This window comes from Leptodactylus fuscus, chromosome 1, assembly GCF_031893055.1.
Source record: "Leptodactylus fuscus isolate aLepFus1 chromosome 1, aLepFus1.hap2, whole genome shotgun sequence".
Classification (NCBI taxonomy): domain Eukaryota; kingdom Metazoa; phylum Chordata; class Amphibia; order Anura; family Leptodactylidae; genus Leptodactylus; species Leptodactylus fuscus.
The window spans coordinates 154,282,518-154,298,209 of record NC_134265.1 but is presented as its reverse complement, the minus strand read 5'-3'; the positions used below and the strand labels follow the sequence as shown (position 1 = coordinate 154,298,209).

Sequence of the window (15,692 nt, the reverse complement as noted above, 5' to 3'; positions counted from 1 at the left end):
CTCCACTCAAAGCGAGAAATGCTCCATGAGGATTTCATTTTCAAAGGTACAGTATTTAACCACCGTGTCTAAATGTTTTCTGGGTCTATATTTGACATCTTAGACCAAGCTAGTAGGGTGATGGTCAGTCGGAAGGATCGACGTGATCTTTCACAAAAGTGCGAGCAGCAAAGGCTCCAGCGAGAATTGAACTCGCGACACCTGGTTTACAAGACCAGTGCTCTAACCACTGAGCTATGAAGCCAAGACAAAAACTCCTCTTCCTTTGGTTTACTTTTCCAAACCTCCTCCACAGTGAACTGGTGCATTACCAATTAGGTGCTCCGGCATGGGATAAGCATAAGTCAAAGACTCTATGAAATCTCAAGTGTAGAACTGATTGCGTGTTTATCGCTAGAGTGACAGAAGAAGGGAACAGGATACCAGTGGATTGGCAAGGAACATAACCCGACTACACGTCTTCATAAAACATCTTACGTTGTACATTACGCTATTCCACTTCACTCAGCATGTGAGATCCTGACACTCGAAAAGTTCTGCTAGCTAATATTAGCATAAATCTATAGCTTAACAACCCTGGTGGTAAACTTGTATACAAGTTGAATCTTTCATCAACATTTTTCCTAACTATAGTCTTATTTGTAAAAATAGGCTATATTTGGCCCGTTTACATGGAGTCTATCAGCAGCAAATTGTTTACAAACCCCAACACAGTACCTTGTAGTGGTGTTTCTACACTTTCCAAATATGCCTCTGTTTTTCAACTTTGGTGCCCATCTTCATGTAAATGGCCATGTTAATTATATGCAAATGAGCAGAAAAATGCTTTGCTTTGCCCGGGAAACTAGAGCTGAGACTGAAGCCCATCAAGCTACGGCATACCCGCAAAGAACTAGTGCCTTCATTTTCATAGGAATAAAACAGCAATTTCTATGAAATTTTGCTCCAGAACTCAGCAAGGGTCCTATGAGTGGAAACTCCACTACAAACTAATGTGGTTAACTAAATTTACTTATGACACACTCCATCTAACCATAACAGAGATCCTGTTCCTGAAACCAAAGTAACAAAGCGTGGGTAAGATTTAAGCTAACACAAAGGCTTCAGCGAGAGTCGAACTCGCGACCCCTGGTTTAAGAGACCAGTGCTCTAACCTCTGAGCTATGAAGCCTTCCTAGACCTATGTGTATATCCATATGTCGGAGCAAAGCTTTGTTTTAGAGCTCTAGAAGCTCTTTGGTGGTGTTTGTATTGATGACGGTAAAATACTTCATTGTAAAAGCACATGGAAACAGTTGAAAAATCTTCCTTTAGCAATGAATTTGACATTGCCATTGAAGAAGATCAATTTGCTAGGTACATGAAGGCTTATTCTTACCCGACCAGAGTAATAATTATTGCGTAAGACTTGTAAAACCTGTAAAGATGGATATGAGAAATATTCTAATACATGTTAGAGCTGCTCCACATTATAAAGAGTTTCAACGGGAGGTTGAACATGCCTAATTTCCTATTTAGACAGGCAAACATCTGAATGTTATAGATACCAAACAGAGATGCATCTCCACTCAAAGCGAGAAATGCTCCATAAGGATTTCATTTTCAAAGGTACAGTATTTAACCACCGTGTCTAAATGTTTTCTGGGTCTATATTTGACATCTTAGACCAAGCTAGTAGGGTGATGGTCAGTCGGAAGGATCGACGTGATCTTTCACAAAAGTGCGAGCAGCAAAGGCTCCAGCGAGAATTGAACTCGCGACCCCTGGTTTACAAGACCAGTGCTCTAACCACTGAGCTATGAAGCCAAGACAAAAACTCCCCTTCCTTTGGTTTACTTTTCCAAACCTCCTCCACAGTGAACTGGTGCATTACCAATTAGGTGCTCCGGCATGGGATAAGCATAAGTCAAAGACTCTATGAAATCTCAAGTGTAGAACTGATTGCGTGTTTATCGCTAGAGTGACAGAAGAAGGGAACAGGATACCAGTGGATTGGCAAGGAACATAACCCGACTACACGTCTTCATAAAACATCTTACGTTGTACATTACGCTATTCCACTTCACTCAGCATGTGAGATCCTGAGACTCGAAAAGTTCTGCTAGCTAATATTAGCATAAATCTATAGCTTAACAACCCTGGTGGTAGACTTGTATACAAGTTGAATCTTTCATCAACATTTTTCCTAACTATAGTCTTATTTGTAAAAATAGGCTATATTTGGCCCGTTTACATGGAGTCTATCAGCAGCAAATTGTTTACAAACCCCAACACAGTACCTTGTAGTGGTGTTTCTACACTTTCCAAATATGCCTCTGTTTTTCAACTTTGGTGCCCATCTTCATGTAAATGGCCATGTTAATTATATGCAAATGAGGAGAAAAATGCTTTGCTTTGCCCGGGAAACTAGAGCTGAGACTGAAGCCCATCAAGCTACGGCATACCCGCAAAGAACTAGTGCCTTCATTTTCATAGGAATAAAACAGCAATTTCTATGAAATTTTGCTCCAGAACTCAGCAAGGGTCCTATGAGTGGAAACTCCACTACAAACTAATGTGGTTAACTACATTTACTTATGACACACTCCATCTAACCATAACAGAGATCCTGTTCCTGAAACCAAAGTACCAAAGCGTGGGTAAGATTTAAGCTAACACAAAGGCTCCAGGGAGAATTGAACTCGCGACCCCTGGTTTACGAGACCAGTGCTCTAACATCTGAGCTATGAAGCCTTCCTAGACCTATGTGTATATCGATATGTCGGAGCAAAGCTTTGTTTTAGAGCTCTAGAAGCTCTTTGGTGGTGTTTGTATTAATGACGGTAAAATACTTCATGGTAAAAGCACATGGAAACAGTTGAAAAATCTTCCTTTAGCAATGAATTTGACATTGCCATAGAAGAAGATCAATTTGCTAGGTACATGAAGGCTTATTCTTACCCGACCAGAGTAATAATTATTGCTTAAGACTTGTAAAACCTGTAAAGATGGATATGAGAAATATTCTAATACATGTTAGAGCTGCTCCACATTATAAAGAGTTTCAACGGGAGGTTGAACATGCCTAAATTCCTATTTAGACAGGCAAACATCTGAATGTTATAGATACCAAACAGAGATGCATCTCCACTCAAAGCGAGAAATGCTCCATGAGGATTTCATTTTCAAAGGTACAGTATTTAACCACCGTGTCTAAATGTTTTCTGGGTCTATATTTGACATCTTAGACCAAGCTAGTAGGGTGATGGTCAGTCGGAAGGATCGACGTGATCTTTCACAAAAGTGCGAGCAGCAAAGGCTCCAGCGAGAATTGAACTCGCGACCCCTGGTTTACAAGACCAGTGCTCTAACCACTGAGCTATGAAGCCAAGACAAAAACTCCCCTTCCTTTGGTTTACTTTTCCAAACCTCCTCCACAGTGAACTGGTGCATTACCAATTAGGTGCTCCGGCATGGGATAAGCATAAGTCAAAGACTCTATGAAATCTCAAGTGTAGAACTGATTGCGTGTTTATCGCTAGAGTGACAGAAGAAGGGAACAGGATACCAGTGGATTGGCAAGGAACATAACCCGACTACACGTCTTCATAAAAAATCTTACGTTGTACATTACGCTATTCCACTTCACTCGGCATGTGAGATCCTGAGACTCGAAAAGTTCTGCTAGCTAATATTAGCATAAATCTATAGCTTAACAACCCTGGTGGTAGACTTGTATACAAGTTGAATCTTTCATCAACATTTTTCCTAACGATAGTCTTATTTGTAAAAATAGGCTATATTTGGCCCGTTTACATGGAGTCTATCAGCAGCAAATTGTTTACAAACCCCAACACAGTACCTTGTAGTGGTGTTTCTACACTTTCCAAATATGCCTCTGTTTTTCAACTTTGGTGCCCATCTTCATGTAAATGGCCATGTTAATTATATGCAAATGAGGAGAAAAATGCTTTGCTTTGCCCGGGAAACTAGAGCTGAGACTGAAGCCCATCAAGCTACGGCATACCCGCAAAGAACTAGTGCCTTCATTTTCATAGGAATAAAACAGCAATTTCTATGAAATTTTGCTCCAGAACTCAGCAAGGGTCCTATGAGTGGAAACTCCACTACAAACTAATGTGCTTAACTAAATTTACTTATGACACACTCCATCTAACCATAACAGAGATCCTGTTCCTGAAACCAAAGTACCAAAGCGTGGGTAAGATTTAAGCTAACACAAAGGCTTCAGCGAGAGTCGAACTCGCGACCCCTGGTTTACGAGACCAGTGCTCTAACCTCTGAGCTATGAAGCCTTCCTAGACCTATGTGTATATCGATATGTCGGAGCAAAGCTTTGTTTTAGAGCTCTAGAAGCTCTTTGGTGGTGTTTGTATTGATGACGGTAAAATACTTCATGGTAAAAGCACATGGAAACAGTTGAAAAATCTTCCTTTAGCAATGAATTTGACATTGCCATAGAAGAAGATCAATTTGCTAGGTACATGAAGGCTTATTCTTACCCGACCAGAGTAATAATTATTGCGTAAGACTTGTAAAACCTGTAAAGATGGATATGAGAAATATTCTAATACATGTTAGAGCTGCTCCACATTATAAAGAGTTTCAACGGGAGGTTGAACATGCCTAAATTCCTATTTAGACAGGCAAACATCTGAATGTTATAGATACCAAACAGAGATGCATCTCCACTCAAAGCGAGAAATGCTCCATGAGGATTTCATTTTCAAAGATACAGTATTTAACCACCGTGTCTAAATGTTTTCTGGGTCTATATTTGACATCTTAGACCAAGCTAGTAGGGTGATGGTCAGTCGAAAGGATCGACGTGATCTTTCACAAAAGTGCGAGCAGCAAAGGCTCCAGCGAGAATTGAACTCGCGACCCCTGGTTTACAAGACCAGTGTTCTAACCACTGAGCTATGAAGCCAAGACAAAAACTCCACTTCCTTTGGTTTACTTTTCCAAACCTCCTCCACAGTGAACTGGTGCATTACCAATTAGGTGCTCCGGCATGGGATAAGCATAAGTCAAATACTCTATAAAATCTCAATTTTAGAACTGATTGCGTGTTTATCGCTAGAGTGACAGAAGAAGGGAACAGGATACCAGTGGATTGGCAAGGAACATAACCCGACTACACGTCTTCATAAAACATCTTACGTTGTACATTACGCTATTCCACTTCACTCGGCATGTGAGATCCTGAGACTCGAAAAGTTCTGCTAGCTAATATTAGCATAAATCTATAGCTTAACAACCCTGGTGGTAGACTTGTATACAAGTTCAATCTTTCATCAACATTTTTCCTAACTATAGTCTTATTTGTAAAAATAGGCTATATTTGGCCCGTTTACATGGAGTCTATCAGCAGCAAATTGTTTACAAACCCCAACACAGTACCTTGTAGTGGTGTTTCTACACTTTCCAAATATGCCTCTGTTTTTCAACTTTGGTGCCCATCTTCATGTAAATAGCCATGTTAATTATATGCAAATGAGGAGAAAAATGCTTTGCTTTGCCCGGGAAACTAGAGCTGAGACTGAAGCCCATCAAGCTACGGCATACCCGCAAAGAACTAGTGCCTTCATTTTCATAGGAATAAAACAGCAATTTCTATGAAATTTTGCTCCAGAACTCAGCAAGGGTCCTATGAGTGGAAACTCCACTACAAACTAATGTGGTTAACTAAATTTACTTATGACACACTCCATCTAACCATAACAGAGATCCTGTTCCTGAAACCAAAGTACCAAAGCGTGGGTAAGATTTAAGCTAACACAAAGGCTTCAGCGAGAGTCGAACTCGCGACCCCTGGTTTACGAGACCAGTGCTCTAACCTCTGAGCTATGAAGCCTTCCTAGACCTATGTGTATATCGATATGTCGGAGCAAAGCTTTGTTTTAGAGCTCTAGAAGCTCTTTGGTGGTGTTTGTATTGATGACGGTAAAATACTTCATGGTAAAAGCACATGGAAACAGTTGAAAAATCTTCCTTTAGCAATGAATTTGACATTGCCATAGAAGAAGATCAATTTGCTAGGTACATGAAGGCTTATTCTTACCCGACCAGAGTAATAATTATTGCGTAAGACTTGTAAAACCTGTAAAGATGGATATGAGAAATATTCTAATACATGTTAGAGCTGCTCCACATTATAAAGAGTTTCAACGGGAGGTTGAACATGCCTAAATTCCTATTTAGACAGGCAAACATCTGAATGTTATAGATACCAAACAGAGATGCATCTCCACTCAAAGCGAGAAATGCTCCATGAGGATTTCATTTTCAAAGATACAGTATTTAACCACCGTGTCTAAATGTTTTCTGGGTCTATATTTGACATCTTAAACCAAGCTAGTAGGGTGATGGTCAGTCGGAAGGATCGACGTGATCTTTCACAAAAGTGCGAGCAGCAAAGGCTCCAGCGAGAATTGAACTCGCGACCCCTGGTTTACAAGACCAGTGCTCTAACCACTGAGCTATGAAGCCAAGACAAAAACTCCCCTTCCTTTGGTTTACTTTTCCAAACCTCCTCCACAGTGAACTGGTGCATTACCAATTAGGTGCTCCGGCATGGGATAAGCATAAGTCAAAGACTCTATGAAATCTCAAGTGTAGAACTGATTGCGTGTTTATCGCTAGAGTGACAGAAGAAGGGAACAGGATACCAGTGGATTGGCAAGGAACATAACCCGACTACACGTCTTCATAAAACATCTTACGTTGTACATTACGCTATTCCACTTCACTCAGCATGTGAGATCCTGAGACTCGAAAAGTTCTGCTAGCTAATATTAGCATAAATCTATAGCTTAACAACCCTGGTGGTAGACTTGTATACAAGTTGAATCTTTCATCAACATTTTTCCTAACTATAGTCTTATTTGTAAAAATAGGCTATATTTGGCCCGTTTACATGGAGTCTATCAGCAGCAAATTGTTTACAAACCCCAACACAGTACCTTGTAGTGGTGTTTCTACACTTTCCAAATATGCCTCTGTTTTTCAACTTTGGTGCCCATCTTCATGTAAATGGCCATGTTAATTATATGCAAATGAGGAGAAAAATGCTTTGCTTTGCCCGGGAAACTAGAGCTGAGACTGAAGCCCATCAAGCTACGGCATACCCGCAAAGAACTAGTGCCTTCATTTTCATAGGAATAAAACAGCAATTTCTATGAAATTTTGCTCCAGAACTCAGCAAGGGTCCTATGAGTGGAAACTCCACTACAAACAAATGTGCTTAACTAAATTTACTTATGACACACTCCATCTAACCATAACAGAGATCCTGTTCCTGAAACCAAAGTACCAAAGCGTGGGTAAGATTTAAGCTAACACAAAGGCTTCAGCGAGAGTCGAACTCGCGACCCCTGGTTTACGAGACCAGTGCTCTAACCTCTGAGCTATGAAGCCTTCCTAGACCTATGTGTATATCGATATGTCGGAGCAAAGCTTTGTTTTAGAGCTCTAGAAGCTCTTTGGTGGTGTTTGTATTGATGACGGTAAAATACTTCATGGTAAAAGCACATGGAAACAGTTGAAAAATCTTCCTTTAGCAATGAATTTGACATTGCCATAGAAGAAGATCAATTTGCTAGGTACATGAAGGCTTATTCTTACCCGACCAGAGTAATAATTATTGCGTAAGACTTGTAAAACCTGTAAAGATGGATATGAGAAATATTCTAATACATGTTAGAGCTGCTCCACATTATAAAGAGTTTCAACGGGAGGTTGAACATGCCTAAATTCCTATTTAGACAGGCAAACATCTGAATGTTATAGATACCAAACAGAGATGCATCTCCACTCAAAGCGAGAAATGCTCCATGAGGATTTCATTTTCAAAGGTACAGTATTTAACCACCGTGTCTAAATGTTTTCTGGGTCTATATTTGACATCTTAGACCAAGCTAGTAGGGTGATGGTCAGTCGGAAGGATCGACGTGATCTTTCACAAAAGTGCGAGCAGCAAAGGCTCCAGCGAGAATTAAACTCGCGACCCCTGGTTTACAAGACCAGTGCTCTAACAACTGAGCTATGAAGCCAAGACAAAAACTCCTCTTCCTTTGGTTTACTTTTCCAAACCTTCTCCACAGTGAACTGGTGCATTACCAATTAGGTGCTCCGGCATGGGATAAGCATAAGTCAAAGACTCTATGAAATCTCAAGTGTAGAACTGATTGCGTGTTTATCGCTACAGTGACAGAAGAAGGGAACAGGATACCAGTGGATTGGCAAGGAACATAACCCGACTACACGTCTTCATAAAACATCTTACGTTGTACATTACGCTATTCCACTTCACTCAGCATGTGAGATCCTGAGACTCGAAAAGTTCTGCTAGCTAATATTAGCATATATCTATAGCTTAACAACCCTGGTGGTAGACTTGTATACAAGTTGAATCTTTCATCAACATTTTTCCTAACTATGGTCTTATTTGTAAAAATAGGCTATATTTGGACCGTTTACATGGAGTCTATCAGCAGCAAATTGTTTACAAACCCCAACACAGTACCTTGTAGTGGTGTTTCTACACTTTCCAAATATGCCTCTGTTTTTCAACTTTGGTGCCCATCTTCATGTAAATGGCCATGTTAATTATATGCAAATGAGGAGAAAAATGCTTTGCTTTGCCCGGGAAACTAGAGCTGAGACTGAAGCCCATCAAGCTACGGCATACCCGCAAAGAACTAGTGCCTTCATTTTCATAGGAATAAAACAGCAATTTCTATGAAATTTTGCTCCAGAACTCAGCAAGGGTCCTATGAGTGGAAACTCCACTACAAACTAATGTGCTTAACTAAATTTACTTATGACACACTCCATCTAACCATAACAGAGATCCTGTTCCTGAAACCAAAGTACCAAAGCGTGGGTAAGATTTAAGCTAACACAAAGGCTTCAGCGAGAGTCGAACTCGCGACCCCTGGTTTACGAGACCAGTGCTCTAACCTCTGAGCTATGAAGCCTTCCTAGACCTATGTGTATATCGATATGTCGGAGCAAAGCTTGGTTTTAGAGCTCTAGAAGCTCTTTGGTGGTGTTTGTATTGATGACGGTAAAATACTTCATGGTAAAAGCACATGGAAACAGTTGAAAAATCTTCCTTTAGCAATGAATTTGACATTGCCATAGAAGAAGATCAATTTGCTAGGTACATGAAGGCTTATTCTTACCCGACCAGAGTAATAATTATTGCGTAAGACTTGTAAAACCTGTAAAGATGGATATGAGAAATATTCTAATACATGTTAGAGCTGCTCCACATTATAAAGAGTTTCAACGGGAGGTTGAACATGCCTAAATTCCTATTTAGACAGGCAAACATCTGAATGTTATAGATACCAAACAGAGATGCATCTCCACTCAAAGCGAGAAATGCTCCATGAGGATTTCATTTTCAAAGGTACAGTATTTAACCACCGTGTCTAAATGTTTTCTGGGTCTATATTTGACATCTTAGACCAAGCTAGTAGGGTGATGGTCAGTCGGAAGGATCGACGTGATCTTTCACAAAAGTGCGAGCAGCAAAGGCTTCAGCGAGAATTGAACTCGCGACCCCTGGTTTACAAGACCAGTGCTCTAACCACTGAGCTATGAAGCCAAGACAAAAACTCCACTTCCTTTGGTTTACTTTTCCAAACCTCCTCCACAGTGAACTGGTGCATTACCAATTAGGTGCTCCGGCATGGGATAAGCATAAGTCAAATACTCTATAAAATCTCAATTGTAGAACTGATTGCGTGTTTATCGCTAGAGTGACAGAAGAAGGGAACAGGATACCAGTGGATTGGCAAGGAACATAACCCGACTACACGTCTTCATAAAACATCTTACGTTGTACATTACGCTATTCCACTTCACTCGGCATGTGAGATCCTGAGACTCGAAAAGTTCTGCTAGCTAATATTAGCATAAATCTATAGCTTAACAACCCTGGTGGTAGACTTGTATACAAGTTCAATCTTTCATCAACATTTTTCCTAACTATAGTCTTATTTGTAAAAATAGGCTATATTTGGCCCGTTTACATGGAGTCTATCAGCAGCAAATTGTTTACAAACCCCAACACAGTACCTTGTAGTGGTGTTTCTACACTTTCCAAATATGCCTCTGTTTTTCAACTTTGGTGCCCATCTTCATGTAAATGGCCATGTTAATTATATGCAAATGAGGAGAAAAATGCTTTGCTTTGCCCGGGAAACTAGAGCTGAGACTGAAGCCCATCAAGCTACGGCATACCCGCAAAGAACTAGTGCCTTCATTTTCATAGGAATAAAACAGCAATTTCTATGAAATTTTGCTCCAGAACTCAGCAAGGGTCCTATGAGTGGAAACTCCACTACAAACTAATGTGCTTAACTAAATTTACTTATGACACACTCCATCTAACCATAACAGAGATCCTGTTCCTGAAACCAAAGTACCAAAGCGTGGGTAAGATTTAAGCTAACACAAAGGCTTCAGCGAGAGTCGAACTCGCGACCCCTGGTTTACGAGACCAGTGCTCTAACCTCTGAGCTATGAAGCCTTCCTAGACCTATGTGTATATCGATATGTCGGAGCAAAGCTTTGTTTTAGAGCTCTAGAAGCTCTTTGGTGGTGTTTGTATTGATGACGGTAAAATACTTCATGGTAAAAGCACATGGAAACAGTTGAAAAATTTTCCTTTAGCAATGAATTTGACATTGGCATAGAAGAAGATCAATTTGCTAGGTACATGAAGGCTTATTCTTACCCGACCAGAGTAATAATTATTGCGTAAGACTTGTAAAACCTGTAAAGATGGATATGAGAAATATTCTAATACATGTTAGAGCTGCTCCACATTATAAAGAGTTTCAACGGGAGGTTGAACATGCCTAAATTCCTATTTAGACAAGCAAACATCTGAATGTTATAGATACCAAACAGAGATGCATCTCCACTCAAAGCGAGAAATGCTCCATGAGGATTTCATTTTCAAAGGTACAGTATTTAACCACCGTGTCTAAATGTTTTCTGGGTCTATATTTGACATCTTAGACCAAGCTAGTAGGGTGATGGTCAGTCGGAAGGATCGACGTGATCTTTCACAAAAGTGCGAGCAGCAAAGGCTCCAGCGAGAATTGAACTCGCGACCCCTGGTTTACAAGACCAGTGCTCTAACCACTGAGCTATGAAGCCAAGACAAAAACTCCCCTTCCTTTGGTTTACTTTTCCAAACCTCCTCCACAGTGAACTGGTGCATTACCAATTAGGTGCTCCGGCATGGGATAAGCATAAGTCAAAGACTCTATGAAATCTCAAGTGTAGAACTGATTGCGTGTTTATCGCTAGAGTGACAGAAGAAGGGAACAGGATACCAGTGGATTGGCAAGGAACATAACCCGACTACACGTCTTCATAAAACATCTTACGTTGTACATTACACTATTCCACTTCACTCAGCATGTGAGATCCTGAGACTCGAAAAGTTCTGCTAGCTAATATTAGCATAAATCTATAGCTTAACAACCCTGGTGGTAGACTTGTATACAAGTTGAATCTTTCATCAACATTTTTCCTAACTATAGTCTTATTTGTAAAAATAGGCTATATTTGGCCCGTTTACATGGAGTCTATCAGCAGCAAATTGTTTACAAACCCCAACACAGTACCTTGTAGTGGTGTTTCTACACTTTCCAAATATGCCTCTGTTTTTCAACTTTGGTGCCCATCTTCATGTAAATGGCCATGTTAATTATATGCAAATGAGGAGAAAAATGCTTTGCTTTGCCCGGGAAACTAGAGCTGAGACTGAAGCCCATCAAGCTACGGCATACCCGCAAAGAACTAGTGCCTTCATTTTCATAGGAATAAAACAGCAATTTCTATGAAATTTTGCTCCAGAACTCAGCAAGGGTCCTATGAGTGGAAACTCCACTACAAACTAATGTGGTTAACTACATTTACTTATGACACACTCCATCTAACCATAACAGAGATCCTGTTCCTGAAACCAAAGTAACAAAGCGTGGGTAAGATTTAAGCTAACACAAAGGCTTCAGCGAGAGTCGAACTCGCGACCCCTGGTTTACGAGACCAGTGCTCTAACCTCTGAGCTATGAAGCCTTCCTAGACCTATGTGTACATCGATATGTCGGAGCAAAGCTTTGTTTTAGAGCTCTAGAAGCTCTTTGGTGGTGTTTGTATTGATGACGGTAAAATACTTCATGGTAAAAGCACATGGAAACAGTTGAAAAATCTTCCTTTAGCAATGAATTTGACATTGCCATAGAAGAAGATCAATTTGCTAGGTACATGAAGGCTTATTCTTACCCGACCAGAGTAATAATTATTGCGTAAGACTTGTAAAACCTGTAAAGATGGATATGAGAAATATTCTAATACATGTTAGAGCTGCTCCACATTATAAAGAGTTTCAACGGGAGGTTGAACATGCCTAAATTCCTATTTAGACAGGCAAACATCTGAATGTTATAGATACCAGAGATGCATCTCCACTCAAAGCGCTCCATGAGGATTTCATTTTCAAAGGTACAGTATTTAACCACCGTGTCTAAATGTTTTCTGGGTCTATATTTGACATCTTAGACCAAGCTAGTAGGGTGATGGTCAGTCGAAAGGATCGACGTGATCTTTCACAAAAGTGCAAGCAGCAAAGGCTCCAGCGAGAATTGAACTCGCGACCCCTGGTTTACAAGACCAGTGCTCTAACCACTGAGCTATGAAGCCAAGACAAAAACTCCCCTTCCTTTGGTTTACTTTTCCAAACCTCCTCCACAGTGAACTGGTGCATTACCAATTAGGTGCTCCGGCATGGGATAAGCATAAGTCAAAGACTCTATGAAATCTCAAGTGTAGAACTGATTGCGTGTTTATCGCTAGAGTGACAGAAGAAGGGAACAGGATACCAGTGGATTGGCAAGGAACATAACCCGACTACACGTCTTCATAAAACATCTTACGTTGTACATTACGCTATTCTACTTCACTCAGCATGTGAGATCCTGAGATTCGAAAAGTTCTGCTAGCTAATATTAGCATAAATCTATAGCTTAACAACCCTGGTGGTAGACTTGTATACAAGTTGAATCTTTCATCAACATTTTTCCTAACTATAGTCTTATTTGTAAAAATAGGCTATATTTGGCCCGTTTACATGGAGTCTATCAACAGCAAATTGTTTACAAACCCCAACACAGTACCTTGTAGTGGTGTTTCTACACTTTCCAAATATGTCTGTTTTTCAACTTTGGTGCCCATCTTCATGTAAATGGCCATGTTAATTATATGCAAATGAGGAGAAAAATGCTTTGCTTTGCCCGGGAAACTAGAGCTGAGACTGAAGCCCATCAAGCTACGGCATACCCGCAAAGAACTAGTGCCTTCATTTTCATAGTAATAAAACAGCAATTTCTATGAAATTTTGCTCCAGAACTCAGCAAGGGTCCTATGAGTGGAAACTCCACTACAAACTAATGTGGTTAACTAAATTTACTTATGACACACTCCATCTAACCATAACAGAGATCCTGTTCCTGAAACCAAAGTAACAAAGCGTGGGTAAGATTTAAGCTAACACAAAGGCTTCAGCGAGAGTCGAACTCGCGACCCCTGGTTTACGAGACCAGTGCTCTAACCTCTGAGCTATGAAGCCTTCCTAGACCTATGTGTATATCGATATGTCGGAGCAAAGCTTTGTTTTAGAGCTCTAGAAGCTCTTTGGTGGTGTTTGTATTGATGACGGTAAAATACTTCATGGTAAAAGCACATGGAAACAGTTGAAAAATCTTCCTTTAGCAATGAATTTGACATTGCCATAGAAGAAGATCAATTTGCTAGGTACATGAAGGCTTATTCTTACCCGACCAGAGTAATAATTATTGCGTAAGACTTGTAAAACCTGTAAAGATGGATATGAGAAATATTCTAATACATGTTAGAGATGCTCCACATTATAAAGAGTTTCAACGGGAGGTTGAACATGCCTAAATTCCTATTTAGACAGGCAAACATCTGAATGTTATAGATACCAAACAGAGATGCATCTCCACTCAAAGCGAGAAATGCTCCATGAGGATTTCATTTTCAAAGGTACAGTATTTAACCACCGTGTCTAAATGTTTTCTGGGTCTATATTTGACATCTTAGACCAAGCTAGTAGGGTGATGGTCAGTCGGAAGGATCGACGTGATCTTTCACAAAAGTGCGAGCAACAAAGGCTCCAGCGAGAATTGAACTCGGGACCCCTGGTTTACAAGACCAGTGCTCTAACCACTGAGCTATGAAGCCAAGACAAAAACTCCCCTTCCTTTGGTTTACTTTTCCAAACCTCCTCCACAGTGAACTGGTGCATTACCAATTAGGTGCTCCGGCATGGGATAAGCATAAGTCAAAGACTCTATGAAATCTCAAGTGTAGAACTGATTGCGTGTTTATCGCTAGAGTGACAGAAGAAGGGAACAGGATACCAGTGGATTGGCAAGGAACATAACCCGACTACACGTCTTCATAAAACATCTTACGTTGTACATTACGCTATTCCACTTTACTCAGCATGTGAGATCCTGAGACTCGAAAAGTTCTGCTAGCTAATATTAGCATAAATCTATAGCTTAACAACCCTGGTGGTAGACTTGTATACAAGTTGAATCTTTCATCAACATTTTTCCTAACTATAGTCTTATTTGTAAAAATAGGCTATATTTGGCCCGTTTACATGGAGTCTATCAGCAGCAAATTGTTTACAAACCCCAACACAGTACCTTGTAGTGGTGTTTCTACACTTTCCAAATATGCCTCTGTTTTTCAACTTTGGTGCCCATCTTCATGTAAATGGCCATGTTAATTATATGCAAATGAGGAGAAAAATGCTTTGCTTTGCCCGGGAAACTAGAGCTGAGACTGAAGCCCATCAAGCTACGGCATACCCGCAAAGAACTAGTGCCTTCATTTTCATAGGAATAAAACAGCAATTTCTATGAAATTTTGCTCCAGAACTCAGCAAGGGTCCTATGAGTGGAAACTCCACTACAAACTAATGTGGTTAACTACATTTACTTATGACACACTCCATCTAACCATAACAGAGATCCTGTTCCTGAAACCAAAGTACCAAAGCGTGGGTAAGATTTAAGCTAACACAAAGGCTTCAGCGAGAGTCGAACTCGCGACCCCTGGTTTACGAGACCAGTGCTCTAACCTCTGAGCTATGAAGCCTTCCTAGACCTATGTGTATATCGATATGTCGGAGCAAAGCTTTGTTTTAGAGCTCTAGAAGCTCTTTGGTGGTGTTTGTATTGATGACGGTAAAATACTTCATGGTAAAAGCACATGGAAACAGTTGAAAAATCTTCCTTTAGCAATGAATTTGACATTGCCATAGAAGAAGATCAATTTGCTAGGTACATGAAGGCTTATTCTTACCCGACCAGAGTAATAATTATTGCGTAAGACTTGTAAAACCTGTAAAGATGGATATGAGAAATATTCTAATACATGTTAGAGCTGCTCCACATTATAAAGAGTTTCAACGGGAGGTTGAACATGACTAAATTCCTATTTAGACAGGCAAACATCTGAATGTTATAGATACCAAACAGAGATGCATCTCCACTCAAAGCGAGAAATGCTCCATGAGGATTTCATTTTCAAAGGTACAGTATTTAACCACCGTGTCTAAATGTTTTCTGGGT

The 15,692-nt window shown here is 40.2% G+C and overlaps 1 protein-coding gene and 19 non-coding genes across 20 annotated transcripts in view; all 20 read right to left on the bottom strand.

Annotated features, from left to right (window-relative positions):
- Window positions 1-15,692, bottom strand: part of APBA1 (amyloid beta precursor protein binding family A member 1) — a 567,069-nt gene that overhangs the window by 65,607 nt on the left and 485,770 nt on the right. The window lies entirely within an intron of this gene.
- TRNAT-UGU (transfer RNA threonine (anticodon UGU)) lies at window positions 172-244 on the bottom strand. The gene has a single exon. It is a non-coding gene; the product is annotated as a tRNA-Thr (tRNA).
- TRNAT-UGU (transfer RNA threonine (anticodon UGU)) lies at window positions 1,734-1,806 on the bottom strand. Its single transcript has one exon. It is a non-coding gene; the product is annotated as a tRNA-Thr (tRNA).
- TRNAT-CGU (transfer RNA threonine (anticodon CGU)) lies at window positions 2,661-2,733 on the bottom strand. The gene has a single exon. It is a non-coding gene; the product is annotated as a tRNA-Thr (tRNA).
- Window positions 3,296-3,368, bottom strand: TRNAT-UGU (transfer RNA threonine (anticodon UGU)). Its single transcript has one exon. It is a non-coding gene; the product is annotated as a tRNA-Thr (tRNA).
- On the bottom strand, window positions 4,223-4,295 carry TRNAT-CGU (transfer RNA threonine (anticodon CGU)). The gene has a single exon. It is a non-coding gene; the product is annotated as a tRNA-Thr (tRNA).
- On the bottom strand, window positions 4,858-4,930 carry TRNAT-UGU (transfer RNA threonine (anticodon UGU)). The gene has a single exon. It is a non-coding gene; the product is annotated as a tRNA-Thr (tRNA).
- Window positions 5,785-5,857, bottom strand: TRNAT-CGU (transfer RNA threonine (anticodon CGU)). The gene has a single exon. It is a non-coding gene; the product is annotated as a tRNA-Thr (tRNA).
- On the bottom strand, window positions 6,420-6,492 carry TRNAT-UGU (transfer RNA threonine (anticodon UGU)). Its single transcript has one exon. It is a non-coding gene; the product is annotated as a tRNA-Thr (tRNA).
- Window positions 7,347-7,419, bottom strand: TRNAT-CGU (transfer RNA threonine (anticodon CGU)). Its single transcript has one exon. It is a non-coding gene; the product is annotated as a tRNA-Thr (tRNA).
- TRNAT-UGU (transfer RNA threonine (anticodon UGU)) lies at window positions 7,982-8,054 on the bottom strand. The gene has a single exon. It is a non-coding gene; the product is annotated as a tRNA-Thr (tRNA).
- Window positions 8,909-8,981, bottom strand: TRNAT-CGU (transfer RNA threonine (anticodon CGU)). The gene has a single exon. It is a non-coding gene; the product is annotated as a tRNA-Thr (tRNA).
- Window positions 9,544-9,616, bottom strand: TRNAT-UGU (transfer RNA threonine (anticodon UGU)). Its single transcript has one exon. It is a non-coding gene; the product is annotated as a tRNA-Thr (tRNA).
- On the bottom strand, window positions 10,471-10,543 carry TRNAT-CGU (transfer RNA threonine (anticodon CGU)). The gene has a single exon. It is a non-coding gene; the product is annotated as a tRNA-Thr (tRNA).
- Window positions 11,106-11,178, bottom strand: TRNAT-UGU (transfer RNA threonine (anticodon UGU)). The gene has a single exon. It is a non-coding gene; the product is annotated as a tRNA-Thr (tRNA).
- Window positions 12,033-12,105, bottom strand: TRNAT-CGU (transfer RNA threonine (anticodon CGU)). The gene has a single exon. It is a non-coding gene; the product is annotated as a tRNA-Thr (tRNA).
- On the bottom strand, window positions 12,657-12,729 carry TRNAT-UGU (transfer RNA threonine (anticodon UGU)). The gene has a single exon. It is a non-coding gene; the product is annotated as a tRNA-Thr (tRNA).
- TRNAT-CGU (transfer RNA threonine (anticodon CGU)) lies at window positions 13,582-13,654 on the bottom strand. The gene has a single exon. It is a non-coding gene; the product is annotated as a tRNA-Thr (tRNA).
- On the bottom strand, window positions 14,217-14,289 carry TRNAT-UGU (transfer RNA threonine (anticodon UGU)). The gene has a single exon. It is a non-coding gene; the product is annotated as a tRNA-Thr (tRNA).
- Window positions 15,144-15,216, bottom strand: TRNAT-CGU (transfer RNA threonine (anticodon CGU)). The gene has a single exon. It is a non-coding gene; the product is annotated as a tRNA-Thr (tRNA).